The 22,039-nt window shown below is 40.5% G+C and overlaps 1 protein-coding gene across 1 annotated transcript in view; it reads left to right on the top strand.

The window, feature by feature from the left end:
• Nucleotides 1-22,039, top strand: part of Sdc2 (syndecan 2) — a 105,426-nt gene that overhangs the window by 32,085 nt on the left and 51,302 nt on the right. The window lies entirely within an intron of this gene.

The following is a 22,039-nucleotide window of genomic DNA, read 5'->3' as shown; positions in this document are numbered from 1 at the left end:
GAAGCCTTACCAGTATCTGTGCCTGTTACATTATTTAGACGTTCACTCCCATAGCAGCATATTTGTGTTGTAAGGATGACAAGAAGAATAACAGAGTCTCCTAGATACTTCCTAAGGCCTCATTTCAACTAAGTTAAAAGAAAATGCCTGCAGGTTAATAGGAGATGCTGACTACTGAGAGAGATTCCTGTGAATTCAGGGCAGGAGGAATTTATTGAGTTGAGTAAGGAATGTCACCCCTGGAAACTGATGTAAGGGCCGTTCCACTTCTATTCAAAACTTAGAAAAAAATTGATCTTCTTTATATAATTCACCATCACAATCAGGCTTTAATTGACCTAAATAGAAAGTCTGCCTTGGAATGTGTAGTGAACCCATCTTCAGGCTGGAGACTTGAGAGACAATATAAAAGGCGTTCATACCATGACAGTCAAGTTTATGAGTTGTAGAGATGGCCTTTTCATATAGCTCAGAGGTGTGCTACTGAAGAGGAAAGAACCAAAGAGGAGTGATTTGTGTTTGTCAACCCACTAACATTTATAGAAATGGCCGTGGGGAGTACCAGAGTAATCAGATGATACGGACTTGCCCCCGAGAAGGATTTAATTTATGGGTGAGACATTTGAAAAGAGGCCGATTTATTCCAGCTTTTCCTTGTCTTCCTTTGGTTTCCTCTCCAATTCCCCTCACTCTCTCCTGCCCTCCCCACATTTAAAAGAACTAGATCTGCCACAGGTATGGGTACAAGCTGCGTGAATGACTCATTTGCATTTCTTGAGAATTTTCTAAGTGTGGTTATCATCCCATTTAAGTGTGTATGTGTGTGTGTGTGTGTGTGTATGTGTGTGAGCGCATGCGTGCATGCACACAGACCTGGCAGTATTTTAGGTTGTGGGAACAGAGTAGCTCAGGCAATAAGCATAGTTCTGGTTCTGTGGACCTTGTGCTCTATTATGTAGGTACCTGGAGAAATGATAAAGATAGATAGGGAGTTCTGGTCTCTGGGAACATCCTTAGGATTGATGACCCCTGTATTTCCCTCTGTAGTGGTTGGTGACATGGTCTTACTTTTGACCAGAATATTCAGTGCCTTCATTGCTAGAAAAACCCATCAGATCTCAGGTGCCTCATTGAAGTTTTTTTTAAGTCAGAATCTTTGGTTTATAGTCCATCTTTAGGGAAACAGCTACTCAAACTATTTGTTGGATGAGGTAATATAAGCCCACCCTGGGCACCTCGGCTTAGATGCAGTGTCTCTTTATACTGGTGCATTGACAAGATGTTATGAAAATAGTAGAACTTGACAGCTTGATCAAGGTAGGGGACAAAGAAGACAGTTTTGTCTGAGTAAGCTTTCCCCCCACTCTTAACTAAAATAATCTATAAATGTTACAGAAAAGAAAAAGAGGCTAAGGTTTCCCCCCCCCCCCCCCCCCAGTCCTGTGGCTTGAACTCAGGCCCGGTCTCTGTTCTTAAGCCTCTCTATGCTCAAGGCTAATGCTCTACCACTTGAGCCAGGGCACCATTCCTGGCTTTTTCTGAGTAGGGTGTTTATATATATATATATATATATATATATATATATACATATATATATATTTTATTATCAAACTGAATTACAGAGAGGTTACAGTTTCATACATTAGGCATTGGATACATTTCTTGTACTGTTTGTTACCTCGTCCCTCATTCCCCCCTCCCCTTGTTTGTTTGTTTTTTAAACTGGAGATAAGAGTCTCATGGATTTTCCTGCCTGGTCTGGCTTTGAACTATGACCCTCAGTTCTCAGCCTCTTGATTTCAGGCATGAGCTGCTGGCACCTGGCAGCTAAGGGTTTTGAAAGAACTTTTATTTAACAGAAAAAAAAAGAAGAATAAAAACAAGCAAGGATGATGGGGAAAATCACTCCAATTCTAGGATTTGAACTCTTGCCTGTTATACTCTAAGACTTGGAGATGCTTTGGATTCATAGCATGAAGTTCACAAGAGTCAGTGTTCTGGCATCTGAGAGCTGCCACATGTTCTAAGACAATTCTGGAATTAAGATACTAAGGGGTACAGTGAGAATCGTAGTGTTGGGGGTAGTGGGATTTGCTATTGAGGAAAATGGCAAACCCAGTAGTAGTGAGATGTTATTTCAAAAAGACTGCAGTGAAATCAATAGCTTTAGGTATTCAGAGAAGTTTAAAAAATTAATAACTTTTCCTCTGGAAGATACTTTTTTTCTTTGGGATATTTTGATTATTATTTTACTGGTTTCATATGTTACTTTAATGAACACTATATTTTGTAGTGGTGCCATTGATTTTAAGGGTAATGTAGAGGAAAAGATCATTTTTTTACTCCTTAGAGGCTAATGTACTTAGGAATATCTGTTCTTTTTGTCTTTAAAATCTTTCTACTTACAAGTGTCCCCAGACCTCATAACCTGATTGGTTCCTGAACCTTGAGTCTCGAGGCATTATAGGCCTTGTGTCACATAGATTGCTTATGTTTATATACTGAGCTTTCCTACCTGGAAGCCCATTTTATAATCCAATAACAAAATGCATATTGAAGTATTTCAAGTCTACAGATTCCAGCTTTTAAAAAATGCTTATTTAAATACTCTTGAACCCAAACCACTAAGGATAGAAAAGGTTTTGTTGTGTACAAGTCAGTATTTAGGAATGTTTTTTATTGCTTAGGCTGCATTGACTAAAACTTTGGAGAATCTTATATTAAGCCTCCCTAAAGCAAATAAAAGTATTTTTCCCATTGTTTGAATGATCTTCAGATTGCATTAAAAGAAAAAAGATTATCTGCCTTGAATTCTATGGTGTATGAAATGGTAGAAATGACTTTTCCTAATTGCTAGACGTTAAAGGAGGGGCGGTTCCCATGGCAACTTCTTCAGCCACCCATACTCTTACTTTTCAGACGGCTCTTCATGACTGAGCTGTGAATGTAATATTAAGAATTCAATCAAATTTTTGGAATGTGAAGAGCAATTGCTACAGAAATTCATTTGCTCTAAGCACAGTTAGTGCAAAGAGCTTGCTCGCTTGGTCTATTCTGTTCCTAACTAGGTCAAGTCCATCAGTTCACTGCCTGGGTCATTTCCTGTGATTATTGACCTTAGCAAATATGACCACTTTCTAGTTTAGTCACCCCTGTGAGGACCCTTTGGGAGCAGTCATAAGGTGAACTGTCTTTTGTTGAGTTTGATACCTTACTATGATTGGGATATGTTCTTTTAATCTATAGGTTTGGAAACAACTTGTTTATGTGTAAAAACTAAATTGATGCTATAAGCATTTTTTTTATTTTTCCCTTTAAACCTAAAGGAATAGAGTAGGAAATTATATTATCTCCCGCTAACCAAAGCTGAGCATACAATATATGTGTCTGTGCCTTAAGAACCATTAGTGAGCTTGCAAAAATGACAAGAACACCATGTTTTCAAAGATAAAACACATCTAAATATGGATGAGATGATATTAAAGTTTTCTTTAAATACTTTTGAGTGCTTAATTTTTCCTGCTGATCTCTATCTACTAGGTTTTGTGCTCCGAAGGCTTGCATACATGGTACAGTATTTAAGTGTTTGTAGGTTTTTGATAGTCTTTCTTTAATGTGCTTGCATTTGTACTTTAAAAATTATGCTAATGAAGCAAGAGCAATGTCAGTTTTGTCTTACTGGTTAATACTCAAGTAAATCAACCTGTATTACAGTCCATACTTTCCTAGCATGGTACTATGAAGAAATGGAATAAATGATCCTGACTCCCTTTAGGTTGTATGGCCTCATTTCCTGACCACTTACTTTAACAGTAATTGGAGGCCAGGCGGCACTGGTTGGTCATGCCTAAAATCGTAGCTCCTGAGGAGGCTGAGACTGAAGATTATGGTTTGATGCCAGCCAGGGCAGAAAAATCTGTGAGACTCTTACCTCTTATTAGCAATCAAAAAGCCCAAAGTGGAAGTGTAGCTTAAGTGGTAAAGCAGTATCTCTGAGAGAGAAAGCCAAGGATTCAATATTCAGTTCAATCTCTAGCAACACATGCGCGTACGTGCGTGTGCACATACACACACACGATATGACATGAATTTAGTTAGATATTCCCTGTAATGCTGCCTTTTCTTATTTATTTATATTCATTCTTGTTTTCTTGTTTGTTTGATAACATTTCTGGTATTTTTAGTCTTTGTGGGTCATTTCCTCTGCTCAGCTTTTCCAGTTTTCAAAAGTGTCATTTCTGAAAGAAGGTATAATTTAACCCACTCTACCCATAACATATGAGTAGAAGCAAACAGAGGCAGATATGACCAACTTACTTGGATGGAAAAATGGCAACCTATGAGAAATATGGTTCCAACAGGTCATTATACTTAAGTGTATGAAAATAACTAGATGAAATCTCCAAGAAGTTCCAGGGAGTAGGAAGAAAATTTGTGCATTCATTATGAAAATCATTTGTGGTTATGCCTCTCTGATCTCCTTTTGGAAACGGAAGGTGGGGAAAGAAGGGAAAAAGGAAGCCCACACAGATTCAGAACCTTTCAGGCCTTCCTGTGCTTACCTGTCCATCTTTGGAAGGTCACTCTTGTGTAGACAGCAGCTGCCCACAGCCACCTCTGCCCCTACACACACTTCCTTTTCAAACTTCTGTTGCTTATGGAAGACAAGTGTTAGAAGACTTTGCAATGTTTATTCTTGTAATTCCTTTCTCTTTCCAGATGAAGAGAGTATGCTCTTGGCTTTCATAAAGAAAGCCAATGTTACTTCAACATTGAAATGGTGGCATTGAAATGCAGGATGATGAAAGCAAAGCAGTTTATCAAGGAAGTCTCAGCTCATAAGCTAAATGGATTTTTTTTTGGTGGCTATTTGTTTTTCCAGTATTAGTATTTGAACTTAGGGCCTTATACACACTAGGCTACAGCCTTGCTTTCTATTGGTTATTTTGGAAATGGAGCCTGGTCTCAAAACATGATTCTCCCAGTTCCAAACTTCTGGGTAAGCTATAGGATTACAGGTATGAGCCATAGACACCAGCTCTAAATGGGTTACTGACTCCTACATCATCTTTGAGTGGCAGAAAGTAGCAATGAGTGTTGGGGTATTTTCTTACCTGAACTTTGTCCTGTAGTTATCAGTCTTTCCCTAATAATAATAATAATAATTCTCTAAGAAATTTCAGGGGCTCGGGATATGGCCTAGTGGCAAGAGTGCTTGCCTCATATACATGAGGCCGTGGGTTCGATTCCCCAGCACCACATATACAGAAAATGGCCAGAAGTGGCGCTGTGGCTCAAGTGGCAGAGTGCTAGCCTTGAGCAAGAAGAAGCCAGGGACAGTGCTCAGGCCCTGAGTCCAAGGCCCAGGACTGGCAAAAAAAAAAAAGGAATTTCAGATTTCCAGTCTAAGAAAGAGACTTAACACCGGATGCTGGTGGCTCATGCCTAGCTACTCAGGAGGCTGAGATCTGAGGATCACCGTTAGGAGCCAGCTCAGGAGGGGAAGTCCATGAGACTCTGATCTCCAATTAATCACAGAAAAAGCCACAAGTGGAGCAATGATTCAAGTGGTAGAGTGCTGGCCGTGAGCAAAAAGCCCTCAGGGACAGCACCCAGACTCAAGCTCCGGAACTGACAGAAAAAAAAAAAGAGAGAGAGAGACTTAAAATTCTCTTTCAGAAAAGAAGACAGCTGATGTGGTAGCACATATCTGTAATCCCAGGGTTTGGGAGGATGAGGCAGGAGAATTGTGAGTTCAAGACTGGGCAATCAACAAAAAATCTAAAAAAGCAAATTCTTTCCCCTGCTACCATACAGATAGAGCTTGAGGACATTAGGCCGAGTGAAAGAAGCCAGCCATGAAAGGACAGAACATGTATATACAATTTCATTTATGTAAGGGACGATGAGAGTTGGTATTCAGGGGTGCATAGTTTCAGTTTTACAAGATGAAAAGCATTGAGGAGGTAGTGATGATTGCACGATACTGTGAATGTATGTAATGCTACAGCTGTAGCCTTACAAATGGTTTACATGATCACTTTTATGTTACATGCATTTCACTTCAGTTCTTAAAGAAGATGGTTATTGAGCATCTGTTTTTCTTGACTTAGTTATGCCTAGTATTTGGCATAAACCCCCCAGACTTTTACCCAAGGGAGTTTGCTGCCTCCAATCAGTGCCCCAGCTTCACGTCTAAACCTTCTCCTTTCACTGGATTGCTCTTTCTTCATTTCTTGTCTGCTCTTCCTCATTGACTGGCAATTTTACATCTTGTATTTGACCCATGTGTATCTCTCATTTTACAGCCCATATCACCTTCCTTCCTGAACTCTCAATTCAGAGAGGATGTGGGCTTTTGCCCTTTGACCTCTGTAGCAGCCAGCACAGTAAACCATACTTAATGAATGTTTTATATAAGGACAGTGCTCTGAAGTTGGAAGTTGACATGGCTCATGTCTGTTTAATGGAAGGTTATTAATGCCTCCGTAGTGGTGATGGATGGTCTTCTGCTTATAGCAGAGAAACAGCTGAGCCCTTAACCTTTATTGAGTGGTCCTGAAGAGTTCTCAGTTAAGATGTTACTCCAAGCCGAGGTGCCTGTGGGCTCACACCTGAACTCCTAGCTGCTCAGAGGCCGAGAGGATCATGGTTGGAAGCCAGCCTGGGCAGAAAAGTCCATGAAATTCTTATTTCCAGTAAACCAATCAGAAAAAGCCCCATGTAGCACTGTGGCTCAAGTGGCAGAGCACTAGCCAAAGAAGCTGAGGAACGGCACACAGGCCCTGAGTTCAAGCCCCAGGATCAGAAAAAAAAGATGTCACTCCAATTACTCCTTGATCTGTCTTAGCATGCCAAAGGACATGATTGGATCAGTGGGGCAGCTTCCACTAGAGGATGCAGGGTTTTCTCCTGGGGGGGGTGGGTGGGTGGAATTTCAGGCTTTAGGCTTGTGTAGGTAAGATGACTTATTCAGTGTGAAATTTCTTTTCTTGCTTGGTGAATACTTATTTTTCTGCTCTAGACAAACAGTGAGAGGGTGACCATAATTCCAGTTGTTAATGCATTAACTTAGCTTAATTATTACCAGCTCCCTATTCCACTCTAAAAAGTGCCCTCAGTTTGAAGATAAATTTTATTGCTACCCCAGCTATAAGGGAAGACATGTGGAGAGTATATGACACATGGGGGTTGTGGAGACAGAAGGAAACTGAGGCTGGTTAGTAGATTTAAAAGGTGAGCAATTGGAAGACTAGCTCTGTAGTTTGGTATGTTAGATAATCTTTGGATAGAAAAATATTTGGCTTTTAATTATAAATAATGTAGTCTAATAAGTTAAAGAGTTTGGATTGCACAGGATCAAAGGAAGACTTATTTTAATTAGCTGTACAGGATCTTTTAGTGCAGGTTAACATGTTTAGATGTTGGCTGAGAGCTTCAAACAATTTTATGGCCAAAATTAAGAGCTCACTGGATGGTATAGGAATGTATATGTATCTTGCATTTGTTTCTTTAGAGGTGAAAAACTCTGCTTTATGCCTGTGTGTGTGTTTCACTGAGATATTTATTGTGTTCAGCATTGATTAAGCTTCAGTATTGGAAAACACAGCTGGTAATGAAGGAGAGTAATAGCTTCCTACCATTTGTGGAGGGCACACATGTAATGTGAACAAAATATAAATAGTTCCAAAAACCAGATTCTGGGGAGAGGGGCCTGGACACTGTCTCTGAGCTTTCTAACTCAAGGCTAGTACTCTACCACTTTGAGCCACAGGTCTACTTCTGATTTTTTGGTGATTAATTGGAGATAAGAGTCAGGAGTTTGCTGGGCTTTCCTGCCTGGGTTGGCTTTGAACTGCCACATCAGATCTCAGCCTCTCTTAGGAGCTAGGATTACAGGTAGGATTTTACCAGTGCCTTGTAAAATCTGGAAAGACTACCTTTCAGGGTTGATCCCACTTAGCAGCCCAGCAGACCCTCCCCCCCCCCCCCCACCCCGCACTGGCCTGTGTCCTGTGTCTGTCTGTCTCTTTCTCTGCTTTGACAGCCCAGGTATCTGCTTCCTTCTGCCTGTGTTTACTGCTCCCCAGGCTGTGGGGCATCACCATGCCACCATCATGACAGTGCATGCCTGTGTGTGTGAGTATAGATAACATATGTGTGTGGGGTATATATACTAGGAAGTAAATAAAAAAATAATTTTCCAAAGTAATCCAGCAATACTGCATTTATAGCTTGAAAGTGCGTTCCATTAAGGGGCCATCTGTCTTGTGGCATCTGCAAACTCTTTCCCAGGATGGTGAAATTATCATCTGTGTTTTCCATGGGGAAGTGTGAGTCACATCCTCGAGGAATGACTGCTGGCCAGGTGAACTTACACTCAAATCCCTATCTTCTGACTTAACCCCGTTGCTCTAGGTGTGGGATGGCTTCTTGAACATCTTGCTCAATATAGTTCAGAAAGAATCTCCCCCCCCCCCCCCCCCCAGTTTCTTTTCCACTTAGACTTCACGTGAGGATGAGCCATCTTGACTTTTGTTAGAAAAGAAAGAATCTAGATGTGTTTGCATTGATAAGTGTGGATCCTGAATCCTTCAGCCAATTCTGCCTTCCCCCATTACACTGCAAAGTGAGACATTCTTCCCTGTGTGATCTTTAGCTCTCTCACTTCCTTCTTGAGGATTGTCTTGTCTAGTCTCACCTCTGCTTGAAAGACATCTGCTTACCCTTCCAGAGCTGCTGGTATGCTGGCAGCTCTGGGACTTGTTTTTGCTATCCATTCTAGTAATTACTCTCTCTTTTCTGAGTTCCCCGAGCACCTAAGATTTCTCTTATGACTCTTCTCACTGCTTCGCACCATGGCTATTTGTCTTTATTATATTCCCCCCTACGAGGACTGTAGTGAGTGAGTGACCATTTCTCATTCACTTCCGTGTGTCTACAAGCCTTTAGCACAGATCTACATCTCTAGGAAGTTTTGTGATTCTTTTTTGTCTCTACCTAAGTGAGTAGCTTTCAAAATGGCTATGTCCACTCATAAGAGATGAGGCAATTGGAGATTTTTTAAGGCACGTGGCGATTACAGGGAACCTCATGTTAGTATAATTATCACCTGGTTTGTGCATAATTAGGAAACATAATTGTATATATATTTTTTTCCAGTAGGTAATCATGTACTGTTTTAAGGTTGCCCTACTTTTTTATGGGCCTACCATTTAGTGACATTACACAATCACTTTGGGGAATGTGCTTGGGACCAAGTAGATAGGAGCTTAGTGAGCTGACATTGTTGGTGTCCACTGTATATCCTGGTAGGGCCTGCCAATGATCTAAGCAAGGGCACAGGTGTTTTCACTTGGTTACCATTGCTCCTGTGGTTGTTGTATTGCATTAGCTGAGAGTACAGATTTTAAGACTTTTAGCTCTTCTGTGTCTAGCATGGGGCTCTACAAGTACTTGAGGATTTTTAGACAGTAGAAATTTAATAGACAAGACAGGTTTTTTTTGAGAGTGTTCTCTATTTTATACAAACTTTAAGTGTTGGCATATTTACATTTCACTCCATGGTCTCTCAATCTTGGAATATTGGCCAACGTGTTTAAGATGTAGGCAGGCAGAAAGGAGACTGTTTTCTTATAGAGATGTAGAAGTATGAAATAGAACAAAGGCCAGGATAAGAATAAGAATATAATACATACTAGAGGGTTGACAATGGAATCCTAAGCAGGTTTCAATGCTTTCATTGATGGGCTTAGAGCAGTATTCAACTGGGGGTGATTAAAAATGTCCAGTGACCTTGTTAACCATCCATGTTGCCATATTTCACCCTTCCTACCCTCTTTTCCTTTATTCAGTGGTACTGGGATTGAAACTCAGATCCTTGAGTGCTTGCTAGGCAGGTACCCTTTTGCTTTAATTATTTTCAAATAAAGTCTCTTGCTTTTGCCTAGGCTGGCCTCAAGCCACGAGCTTCCTCCTATCTTTGCCATCTGAGTATCTAGGATTACAGGCACATACCACTAGGCTCCATAACCCTTCATCACCTGCATTTCTAACAGCCATTCAAATGAAGCTGCAGTGATGGAGCCCAGTTTCATTCAGTAGATGAGGGCAGGCATATGCCCAGCTGGGACTACATTTTTTCAGTACTTATAGTTTTGGGTGAGGTTTTTGGATGTAAGTTGGGAGATCAGTTCCACTGCTGCTGAAAAGCCTTAGCTATGATCAGACCAATAGAGGCATATCAATCAGGAATGAATGGCATAACTTTTCCTCAGAAGAAGATATGGAAGCTGAAGAGGGCTTAGCAATCTATAAATGACTTAGAATCTTCCAAGAATATTCTATATTTATTCGATTGAAATGTTTTAGAAATGTAAGCTTTTAGCCCATCCAAAGGCCTGACAGTGGTCCATCATTGATACTCAAAATAGCCCAAGATCAGAGATTGTTCTAGTTGAGGGATTCACTTGGATTTCCTAAACAGTGAATGATGGATGTAAGAACCGGCGAACCAACTGTCTAAAGCTGTAGAATTTTGTGTGGGCATGTGTTTTATGGGAAGATAGCTCATAGTATTGACCACATCCTCAAAGATATACTTACTGGGATTTTAGGTAAATAGTATAGTAGTTGGCTGATGGCTGGCTTACTTTCTCTTTTTAAAAAAATCTACTTTTGGGGCTGGGGATATGGCCTAGTGGCAAGAGTGCTTGCCTCATATACATGAGGCCCTGGGTTCGATTCCCCAGCATCACATATACAGAAAACGGCCAGAAGTGGCGCTGTGGCTCAAGTGGCAGAGTGCTAGTCCTGAGCAAGAAGAAGCCAGGGACAGTGCTCAGGCCCTGAGTCCAAGCCCCAGGACTGGCCAAAAAAAAAAAAAAAATCTACTTTTTAAAAAGTAGCCAAAAGAACATTGAGGAACCACTGTCCCAAAGATGGAGTCATGGAGGATATGTGTTCTCTTCCTAGTGAAGACCCTCCACTTGCTTCTATGTGGGTGGGCCACCATCATTAGTGAACTGGAGGAAGGGGAAATGGAGGTGTGAGGTAGAATGTGTGGATTCATATTTCTGTTCCTCCTGCTCTCCCTGAAGTACAGGGAGGTTGTTATAACCACAAGGAGTTGAATTACTATCAAGTTTGGAGCTAAGGAAAATAAGCTGGTGTGTGAAACAAAGCCACTTGTGAATGGATTTCTCGTGTTTCATTACAGATTGACCAGAATGGTTAGCCTTCTAACCATGCTACCGACTCTGCTTCTGATTCCTTTGTGGAATTAAAACTGCTTTTAAAGAAGCGGAGCTAAACAAGCCTTTTGTTTAATTTCCATATATTGATTAATGGGCCCAGCAGAGCATCCTGCTGTGAATTCGTCCACTGAAGGTAACTATCACAATGAGCAAAGCTTTTCCGAACTGGCACTTTCCACGCAGCCTGTAGGCTGCTATATTGGGTGTGACAATTTTGAAAAAGCCACAGTGCTGGAATGAAAACAGGCCATTTCTAAATGGCCTATTGATTTGCAAAAGCTTTTTGTGTCAGATTGAATAGTCTCATATCTGAGTTGGGATAAAAGATGCAGGCTATTTTCAATTTATTATTGTGTCTTGAAGGTTTACATTGACAACATATCAGTAGTGATGCTTGCCTCCTGTTGAAAGGTTCGCTTGTGTCTCATGCCTTGCTGAAACATGTAAAAATCTGCCTCATTAGCTTACACTATACAAGACTCCTACAGCTCCTCTTAACTTGTGAGTCACAGTCCCTGCCTATGGATGTAGAAGGCCTAATTATGACTCAAGATTATCCATAAACTTGGGGACCACCTCCCCACCAACGCCTTCCACCGGGCTATTTACAGAGTAATCACCAGAATTGTTCGGTAGTTCCATGAGCTAGGCTGACAGAACTTCCCCAGAATTCAGTCCTGAAGCTCTTCTTAGGAGTTATACGGGGTATTATATACTGGATTTTGTTTGTTTGTTTTTTGGCCTGCTGATAAGGGTGTCAGGATGGCTCTTGTATAAAAAATATAGGGTTTGCATCTAATGATGCTTTGGGGATTGATTTAGTTTGATTTTTAAAATGTCACTTGAGGCAGCTTTTCTAATTATTTAGTACTTTTTAATAACAACAAGAGGAGGAGATGGGGGAGGAGGAAGAGGAGGAAAGAGGAGGAAGCAGGAGGAGGAAGAAGAGGAAGAGGAGGAGAAAGAAAGAGGAGGAGGAAGGAGGAGGAGGAGGATGAGGAGGAGGACGACGAGAAAGAGGAGGAGGAGGAGAAGGACAAGAAGAGGAAGAGGAAGAAGAAATAATAGCTAGTGTTTGTGAAAGGAGAAAAATAATAGCTACTGTTTGTGAAGTGCTGTCCAAACATGGAATGGCAAGAAGAAAGTAACTTTTTTTTTTTTGCCAGTCCTGGGCCTTGGACTCAGGGCCTGAGCACTGTCCCTGGCTTCCTTTTGCTCAAGGCTAGCACTCTGCCACCTGAGCCACAGCGCCCCTTCTGGCCGTTTTCCATATATTTGGTGCTGGGGAATCGAACCCAGAGCTTCATGTGTAGTAGGCAAGCGCTCTTGCCACTAGGCCATATTCCCAGCCCAAGAAGAAAGTAACTTTTAAGAAAATAGTTATGTTTTTTTTTTTTTTTTTTTTGCTTCAGAAACACAATGTTCTTTCCATCTTCAGACTGGAATGCGAGCAGGTGCTACATTAAAAATTTTTTTTCCCCCCGTTTGAAACAGGATCTCTTGTGTAGCCCAGGCTGGCCTCAAACTCTTGAGCCTCCTGTCTCTGCCTCTACAGTGCTGTGATTGTAGGTAGATTATCACCATACATGCAACTTTTTTTTAATTATTAGGAAATTTACTTTTCACCATTTATATAGAAGAGGAGGAGGAGAAGGAAGAGAAAAGGCAAAGGAGGCTCTCATACTACTTTTTGTGTGCTGGTACTAGGATTTGAACTCAGGACCTCCTGCTCTTGCTTAGTTTTTTCCATTCAAGGCTGGTGTTCTACCACTGGAGCCACACCTCCACTTTTTGGCTGTCTGTTGGTTAATTGGAGATAAGAGTTTCACAGACGTCTCTGTGTGGGCTGGCTTCAAGCCACAATCTTTAGATCTCAGCCACCTGAGTAGTTGGGGTTACAGGTATGATTCTAACTGGGCAGAGCCTGGCTGATGCTATGGGGCTTGAGCATTCTAGCACTGACAATCTGCTTTGCAGTTAACACGAAACAAGAAATTTGCAGAGTTGAGAATGTTGCACTTTATAGACTTGATGTCAACTTTGCTAAGTTAGGACTGATTCCAGCAATAAAAAAGAGTGCAATAATAACAAAAACACCTAAGTCTCATTTCTGCATATGAGACACAATCTCCCAGAATGTTGACTGGATGCTGTAGTCAGTGGGTGTGCTGTGCACCCTAATACTGTGGTGGTGGTGGTGGTGTGTATAATATTCCTTCCTACCAGTGTATTCAACAAGTGGAACTCATGTGCCCCAAGAACTTTTTATCTCCTGTGTAGCAAATTATATTTGTCAGGAACATTTCTTAGCTAGTCTGATTATAGGCATCTAAATACTAAGTGTTCGGCAGAATCTTTGTGCTGCAATTGAGACACCGTGTTTCTTAATGAAACATACCAGAATGTGTTATTTTAAAATAATTTTGAGAATTTCCAACTTTTACCCTGATTCTCCTCTTTCACTGCCCCACTCCCCCCAACCACCAACCTTGGCTTGGAGAAAAAAATCAAAATAAATCTTTCCCTTGCTTCCATCCCCAACCCTCAAGCAAGCCTGGTGGCTTTCGAGCTTTCATACAAAATTTGGGATAGGTGAGGGGTGAATGATAAAAACTTCACCAACAGATAACCCTGAAGATAGGGCTGGGGTCTTTATCTTTGGGAAATGTGCAGGGATTGCTGTGAATGGAGCAGCTGTTTTAGAAATGCATGGCCTCTGAGCTATTGAGGAAAGACAAAGTTGGTTCCTAACAGAAATGATGCCAAGAAGCACTAACACAGCTGGAAAATAGCCCTAGTTGTCCTTCATCTAATAGGTGAGTTGGAACCAGAAATTTAGGGGTATGTTTGTTAATTGGCCCTTTGTTTCTCTTTGTTTAGAGTAATTTCATTAGACTGTTTGCATGGTGCCTTCTATCAAGGAAAATCTGGTTTTAAAGACCTTCATATCAGTTTCTCTCCTTAAGGGAGGGGTAGTAACTAGTTCCTTTGCACTGACCACCCCCCCATGCCTTTATTCTGGGACTCAATGTGTATGATTGAATTGGACTTTTACATTAGTGAATGTTTAAACCAAATAAAGACTATTTCTTATTGGGGATGTATCTCAGTCATAGAGCACTTGCTTTGCCTGCTCAAGGTCTTGAGTTTGATTCCTAGCACTGCCAAGAAAAAGAATAATAAAACAACAACAACAAGAATAAAATGTATTTTCTTAGTTTGATCTAGAGCTTAGAAATTGTTATAATGCAGTGGCACATGTATTTCTCTCTCAGATAATAGAATAGTTCCAATACTGACTTGTTCTTTCTCTCTCTCTCTTTTTTTCCTTTTTTGCCAGTCCTGGGTCTTGAACTCAGGCCCTGAGCACTGTTCCTGGCCTCTTTTTGCTCAAGGAGAGCACTCTACCACTCTAGGTATAGCATCACTTCTGGCCTTTTCTGTATATGTGGTGCTGAGGAATTGAACCCAGGGCTTCATGTATGCGAGGCAAGCACTATACCACTAGGCCTTATTTCCAGCCCTACTGTTCTTTCTCTTCTAGGCTTGAACTTCTAAATGTGGACTTGTAAGGCCTCCCTCATTGTATAGTGTATGTTTAAATACACATAGGCAGTGCAGATAGACTGGGAATGTCTTGACTTATCTGAAGATGGAAGCTTTAAAAAGTTTTTCAAAAGACTTCCTTTTTATAAGGTTAATGTGAAAAATAAAAACTTAAAGTGAAAAGTAGGTGTTAGTCCCAATCTCTCACTAGGATTTTGGAAAGAATAAAGTTGTGAGGGGTGTATTTGGTAAAGAACACTGACAGTCATTCTCAGAGGTAGACAGATGCTACCAGGAAGTTGAATGGCTAGTGGACAGCCCTTTTTTGTTATTGTTAATTCAACCCTTGTCAAAGCTGCTTGTGAAGCAGAGGCTTTGATACTGTCCAACAGGAATGTCCTGTGTCCATTCTCTTGGTCTGGTGTTTTCTCTTTTTTCAGAAGCCCAGGAAAATAGCAAGACCCCCCACCCCCCAAATATGACCTAGTCTCTTAAGTTCTCATCCACTGTATTAGGGGAGGAAAAGATCTTATTCGAAGCATACTACAGTGATTCTTAGAAAGGCATACAGGTTACAGAGTCCCTGTCCTACTTTCCTTGTTTCTCATCAGTGCCCAGGAGTCTCCTGCCGTGCTCTCACACCTGAGGTGCCAGGAGTCAAATTGCTTCCTGCTGATGGGTATCCTGATCTTTTCCCTAGGTTTCAGATTATTCATTGACCACTTATTCATGCAGGTCCCAGGTTCCTTGGGTCTTTGCTGCAGTGTCTCCAATGGTCTGTTTGGCCAGGTCTGCAGGTGTACATGACTTGATCACCAGAGACTTTTGGGGAGGACTTGGGACTCATATTTTTGTTCTGCCAGTGATGAGTCCATTCACGAAAGTCCCTGTGGGTGCTGGCAGTGAGCAGGCCTTCGAGAATCATCTGTAGCTCTCCCTAGGAACTCTGCTGGCTTCCAGTACTGTAACTCCTGGGAGGATTTCTCTGGCCCACCTTGTCTCCTAATCAGTTATCTTAGATGCAAAGATTCCTGTCATACTTGTACCAGGAGTTCTATCACGTTACTCCTGCAAGCTCCACTAAATGGAAGTCAGAGACAGTCTGCCATCATTCTGAGTTTTCAGCTCAAAATCTTTCTCTTCAGTAGGACAACATAAAACACACCCATGTTAACACTAGGCGCTGGGTGTTTACTGTGTGCAAACTACCTCTTGTTATCATTCTGGGGACATTAAGTCACTGGATCCTCATGGTCATCTCATGAGAAAGGTATACTATCATTAGCCACAGTTTACAGGTGCTGAAATCGGAGACATGTAGCAACTCAATAACTTGCCCAGGTCATAGAGGTGGTGGAACCAGAGATAATTCATCTAGTTGCAAGGCCCTGCTCTTAGCCAACCACACTCTCATCCCGAGTGCAGGGCATTTTTTAGGGGTGGTTAGTGAGGATCCTGATGGGCTTTTGAGGTGATTGAGTTCCACCCTTCGGAAAGCAGGCAGGTTACTGTAGAGGAAAAAGATCAGAGTTGCTGAGGGCTGCCTCAGTATTCTTCCATGCCTCTGTTCCCTCTGTTTTTAACCCCTCTGAACTTGGGTGTCGAGTTCTCTTGTGCTCATTGCCTTTTTCTTGGAATAGATTTTCTCGGGTATCCTTATCTTCCAATCTTTTCTTCCTCCTTCCTTTTTCTTAAATGAGAACAGCCTGTGTTTTGTTTTTGTTTTTGTTTTCTGGAACAAGTTATATGTCCCTGTCAATCAGGGATTTGATTGATGGGTTGGTGTCAATCAATTCATGCTGCTCCTGGATGGGCCTGAATGTCTGTGCCTTGGACAGAGCAAAATGGATGTTGTTCTGCAATGGAAAAGGCCATACGCAAGGATGTGTATTTGGCACACCATTTTGATTCTGCTCTTTTCTCACTTGGCTTGGCCAGAACCGCAGCTTTACTCAAATCTTGTTCCAATTGTTGTCAGCCTCTAGGTGAGATGAGGAATGGAATAAAGAATGTAGTAGCTAATATAAAAGCAGGAATTGTTTTTATTCTGAGCTCCATCTTGGGGCTGCATTCCATCTGGAGGCCCCGAGGACCTTCTTCTCCCCCTTGTTTTGATATATTAAACCTTGTGAGTTATACCTCATGCTATTGATCTTGGCAAATGAGGCTTCCTAGATTGAGACAGAAGTAAATGATACTGCCTGGTCATGATTGTGCATTGGGCTGACTTCTGTAGCTCTCTGAGAAAGGAATCCTAACAGGCTGCAGTCTTTTAAACATAAAATCAGTTCACACTTTGCCTTAAAAATATTGATCAGTTCAATACTTTAGATGCGTGCCAGAGGTAACCATTTATTCTGATTCAGTATCATGATGAAGTCTTCTATTATATTTCAGCAACAAATGTTGATAGCCCCACTTACCAGGCCTGAAGGCAGGCCTGCCTGCCTTCAAAACTAAAGGGGACAAAGGAGTTTGTTGTTGTTTGTCCCCTGTTTGTAGTAGGTAATTAATGTAGTTTTATACTATTTTGAAGATGTTTCCTGGTTATGCTGTTTTTCAGAAGGGATGTGCGTGCTCACAATGTATTTATTAGTTAACTTTCCATACAGAATAGTAGCCCTTCTACGCCTTCTCAGGTTCAGACATTCTGAATGATAACATTCCTTTGGTGTCTTGAAGCGTCTTGTTCAGGGAATAATGTTTCTTCAATTCATTAAGCTCCTTAAGAGTTTTCTGGTATTCAATAAAAAGAATTGTAGGTATTTCAGGAATTCCTGAATAGCTATTTTGTAATCAGACCTATGAAAAGATAGTCCATTTTAGGCATGGATTTAATATGTAATGCAAGTGCCACATTTTAAAAGTGATGCAGAAATCTGACCCTCTGAGTTTCCAATCCAGGGAGTCACAGAGGAGAGGCATAAGCTGTTTTGTTTAAAGTATACTTGAATGAGAAATGTGTTTGTGAGACATGTTTTAAAATATCCTTGAGTCCTAGCAACAGATATTTGTATTGTTACTAATTTGAGAAATTTTAAATTATGGATATTCAATTTTTATGGTGTCTCTGTAACTATCTCCTATCCCTGCAGCTGTGTATAGGAATATATTTTTGTAGGATTTGAATTGTTTTGTCTTTATTTCTAAAGGAATTTTTGGGGAATCTCCAGGAATAGATATCTGTTAATTCTTTTTTTTTTCTCAAATTTTTATTATCAAACTGATGTACAGAGAGGTTACAGTAGATATCTGTTAATTCTTGTACTAATAAGTGACCTATAGGTTGTGATTTAAAAAAAATTAAAAATTGAAATGTATTAAATGAGTTTAAGTAGGTTTGTGTTAGAATCTTCTTCTTAGGGAGAGATAGAAGTAGTACAGAAAGGTGTAGAGATGGGCTACATTTACACTGATCAGTTCTGGGGTACCTTGCTCTGTCTTTGTCTTTCCTGTTACTTTTTGGCAGCAAGAACTTGTGGAAAAACTGAGAGAGAACAAGGGAAAGGGTGACATTTTTTCAAAAAGAAATGTACTTGATACATGACTTATGTAACTGTAACCTCTACGTATATCACCTTTAAAATAACAATAAAAATATAAAAAAAGAACTTGCACCCCATTAGCATAGAAGACAATACAAATATTTATTTCTAAAAGCCACAAATATTACTGTTTGCTTTATCCTTTCTCATACAACTTCAGAATAGTATCTCCGACTAGGACAGCCACTTACATACACTTCAACTTACTTCTATTTAATTTTATACAAAGATTCTTGATCTTGTATGGCTTGGCTCTAAGCTTTTCAACTCTGGAGTTTTGTTTGAGAATTTTTTCTATAGTAGTTTACGTGATAATTACTTAGAACAGAAGATTCTGACAAACCATTGAAAAAGCAATACTTACAAAACCAATTGGTGTAAACTAACTGTACAACTCATGGCGGGGAGGACCTGGGGAGGAGGGAGATGGGGGAAAAATGAGGGAGGAGATAACAAGTTGGGTAAGTAATGTACTTGCCTTACATATGAAACTGTACTCTGTACTTCACTTTGACAGTAAAGAAAAATAAAGATTCTGCTGTACTGAAATACGTAAATATATATTATATATGCCATATAATACCTACTAATTTAATATATAATATAGTATAACATAAATACAATAAAGTATATATGATATATATGCATTATATATACTTTATATACATAAACTTCAGGCCAACCTCTAAATTTTAATTGTCTTAGTTTTGAGAATTTCATTTGCTCACTGAAGCTCAAGTACTGATGTACACTTTTAAAGTGATTATATCTAATGTTTTTTCATTTGTCTTTGATTTACAAAAATGTAAATTTTAAGCCTATCATATTTTCCATTCCAGAGCTTAGTTTAAATAAGCTCTATAATCTTACCAATGCCATTCACCTGGGGATTATTTCATCTTTACAAAGCAGTTTCATAGCCTTTATCTAGCTCACATCTGCATACTGAGATATGAGTTATTATCTCATGTTGATGTATCGATGAAGCAGAGATTGGACCCACTGATGCCTTGGCACCCTTGGGTGTCTGAGCTGACACCTGCGATCCGGCAGACTTCCTGTGACCCAAAGCTTTTGGGGGGGTTGTTTTTCTAATATCATTTTTCGTTAAGATGGAGAAAATTTCTTAACCAGAGCTTCTGGTCTGGTTGCTGCCCAGTTTTCTGCTGTCTCCCCCACCCTCTTGCTCTCTGACCTCATGCCACCAGTAGCAGGGCCGTTTCTTCTGTTACCAAACTCCCTACTTCCAGGGACTGTTGCAGAAACTACTGTTTCTACAAATATTCCTCCCCCTCCCCCTCCTCCTCCTCCTCCCTTTCCTCTCTTCTTCCCATCCTTCAAGTCTCTGAACTGTCTTGTCTCTCCCCTTTTCCTGAAAGCTCTTTTTCCTACATTTTCATCTTTGTGTCACTTATTTGTCTGTTCATTAAACCCAGGTCTGGCTTGACAAGATCCTTGTCTGTTTTTTTCACTCACTGCTCAGCCCCTACCATGGTTCCTGGCGTTTATGAGATGCTCATAGTCTTGGCTGCATGGATGGATGGATGGGTAATACAAAGGAGCATCAGTTACATGGATCTTCGAGTGATGGGGAGGCTGATATGTGTGGGAAGTAGCTGATATAGTACTTGGCTAGGTTTGGAATCTTTTATAGTCTTTATTTGTCTCCAATCAGTTAAACCAGTATTTGTGGGGTGTGAAGAGTTAGAGCTCTGATGTTGTCTTTATTTCTGTGTCTTAGCATTTGATCATATTTACAGAGCACTGACAATGATTCTAAGAGTTGCAAGAAGCCACAAAGTGGGAGCGCACAGATAATAAATGCCAGAGAAAGGTAATACTGGGGCAAGTAAATGCAAACTGTGTGTCTTCAGGAGAAGAATGAAGTAGGCTCAATTTAGAGCTTCTTCGCTGATGTGTAACAATTCATAGTTTTGAAAGTTTTCAGACAATGGGACCAGTTCTCATTTGCTTCAGATGAATTTGCAACTTACTCTTCAAATCTTCTAACATTTCTGTTTCCTTTTCTTTCCATCGTTCATTGTCAAATTCCCTTTATTGATCTTGATCTTGCAAGTTGAGGCTCACAAATAAATCTACCTATTTAAAAAACTTGGCATGATGTAGGGAAGATTTGAGGTAATCTAAAATTTTTTCCTAACCATGAGCAATAGGCTCTTTCCACCCTAAACAATAAAATGGTTTGGTTTACGGAAAGCTACACCTTTCTTTCTACCTTAAATGCCATACTAGAATACAGTTGAGAGTGACTTTTCAGAGTATTGTGGCTTCTATTATTAGCTTTGTGATATCATTGAATATTTCCAGCATTTATATTCCCCTCTAGGAATGACAATTTAAATTATCTACATATTAGCTTTAGGAAGGGATTTTATTGTGTTAAAAGAAAAAGAGCTTAGCATGGTGGTATCCATATGTAATCTCAGCACTCTAGAGGCTGAGGCAGGAAGATCGTGAGTTCCAGATAAGTCTGGGCTGTAGAGTGAGCCCGTCTCCCAAAAAGGAAAAAGAAAAACAAAAGGGTAACATGGAAATTGTTCCTTCTTTTTGGCTTCTTTGCCCCCCCCCCCCACCATTTATCCCCTAACCACATACCTTTTAGAAAATAGTAGTAGGATTTTATCAATTAAGTATTTCTCGTGTGTCTGGCCAGTTAGTATCTTTATATAAGAAAGATTTCTTTCTGAATAGTATTTTTGTCTCTTCCATGGCTTGTCTAATACCAAGATTATACCAATTCTGCTGTGTAGTAGGAGTGTCTAGAATGCCAAACTGAAGAAGATTCAAAGGAGCTCATGTTCTTGGAGTTCTTCCTGAGGACAGATGTTAGGGTGTGTCAAACCATGTTTCCATTCAGTGCCCTTGTAAAGAAAGCCTATAATTGGTGTATGTGAGTAGTTAGAGTAGTTCTAATTGCATGAACTTGCTTGAGACAGGTCCATTCTGTTCTTAGTGGTTGACAAGATTATAAGTGTGGAGGAGAGCTGTATGTCATTTAGGAAGGTTTGCTAGGGTTCAATGAGATGTGCATCTTTTCTGGTGGGTGGAGGTGAGTTGAGTTGAAAGGAACTGTGTTTGCCCTGGTTCTTAAGAAAGAAGTGCGTTTGTTTTTTGTTGTGTGTATGTGTGTGCATGCTTGCCTACTTGTATGTCCCATTGTTCTGGCCTTGTTAGTTGAAAATATTGTTTTCCCCTACCCTCTCCCCCACTTCATTGTATTGCTTTCGCCTTCTTTGTCAAACACCACTTTTGACCATGTTTATGCTGCACATCCTTTAGTGGTTCAGAGGTGGAAAGACAGGTGCCTTTCTTTGAGGCTGCTCTTTCTACTTACTCCCAGCAGAGTTTCTGAATGCCTTGGCCAGCCTGGGAGTCAGGATGGCAAAGAGCTGGCATGAGGGCACCCTGAGGGTCTATGGTGTGTCAGAGCACAGACAAGAGGCTCTACATTAGTGGAATAATCGAGTCCTTCCCCCAGGGTGCCCTCATTTCTGATGTATACCTTCTCAACAGTTGAATGATTAGAGAAGATTTTTGTCATGAAATTTAGAATGAATAATTCCTCAGAACAGGTAGGTAATCCTCATTTTCAGGTTTTTCATTCCAGTGACACCCAAGAGAAAACTAGGAGTTTCTATCAGAGCTTTTGTGCTTAGACATCACCCTTGTTCT

The sequence above is a fragment of the Perognathus longimembris genome, chromosome 12, assembly GCF_023159225.1.
Source record: "Perognathus longimembris pacificus isolate PPM17 chromosome 12, ASM2315922v1, whole genome shotgun sequence".
Classification (NCBI taxonomy): Eukaryota; Metazoa; Chordata; class Mammalia; order Rodentia; family Heteromyidae; genus Perognathus; species Perognathus longimembris.
This window is presented reverse-complemented; position numbering and strand designations above follow the sequence as displayed.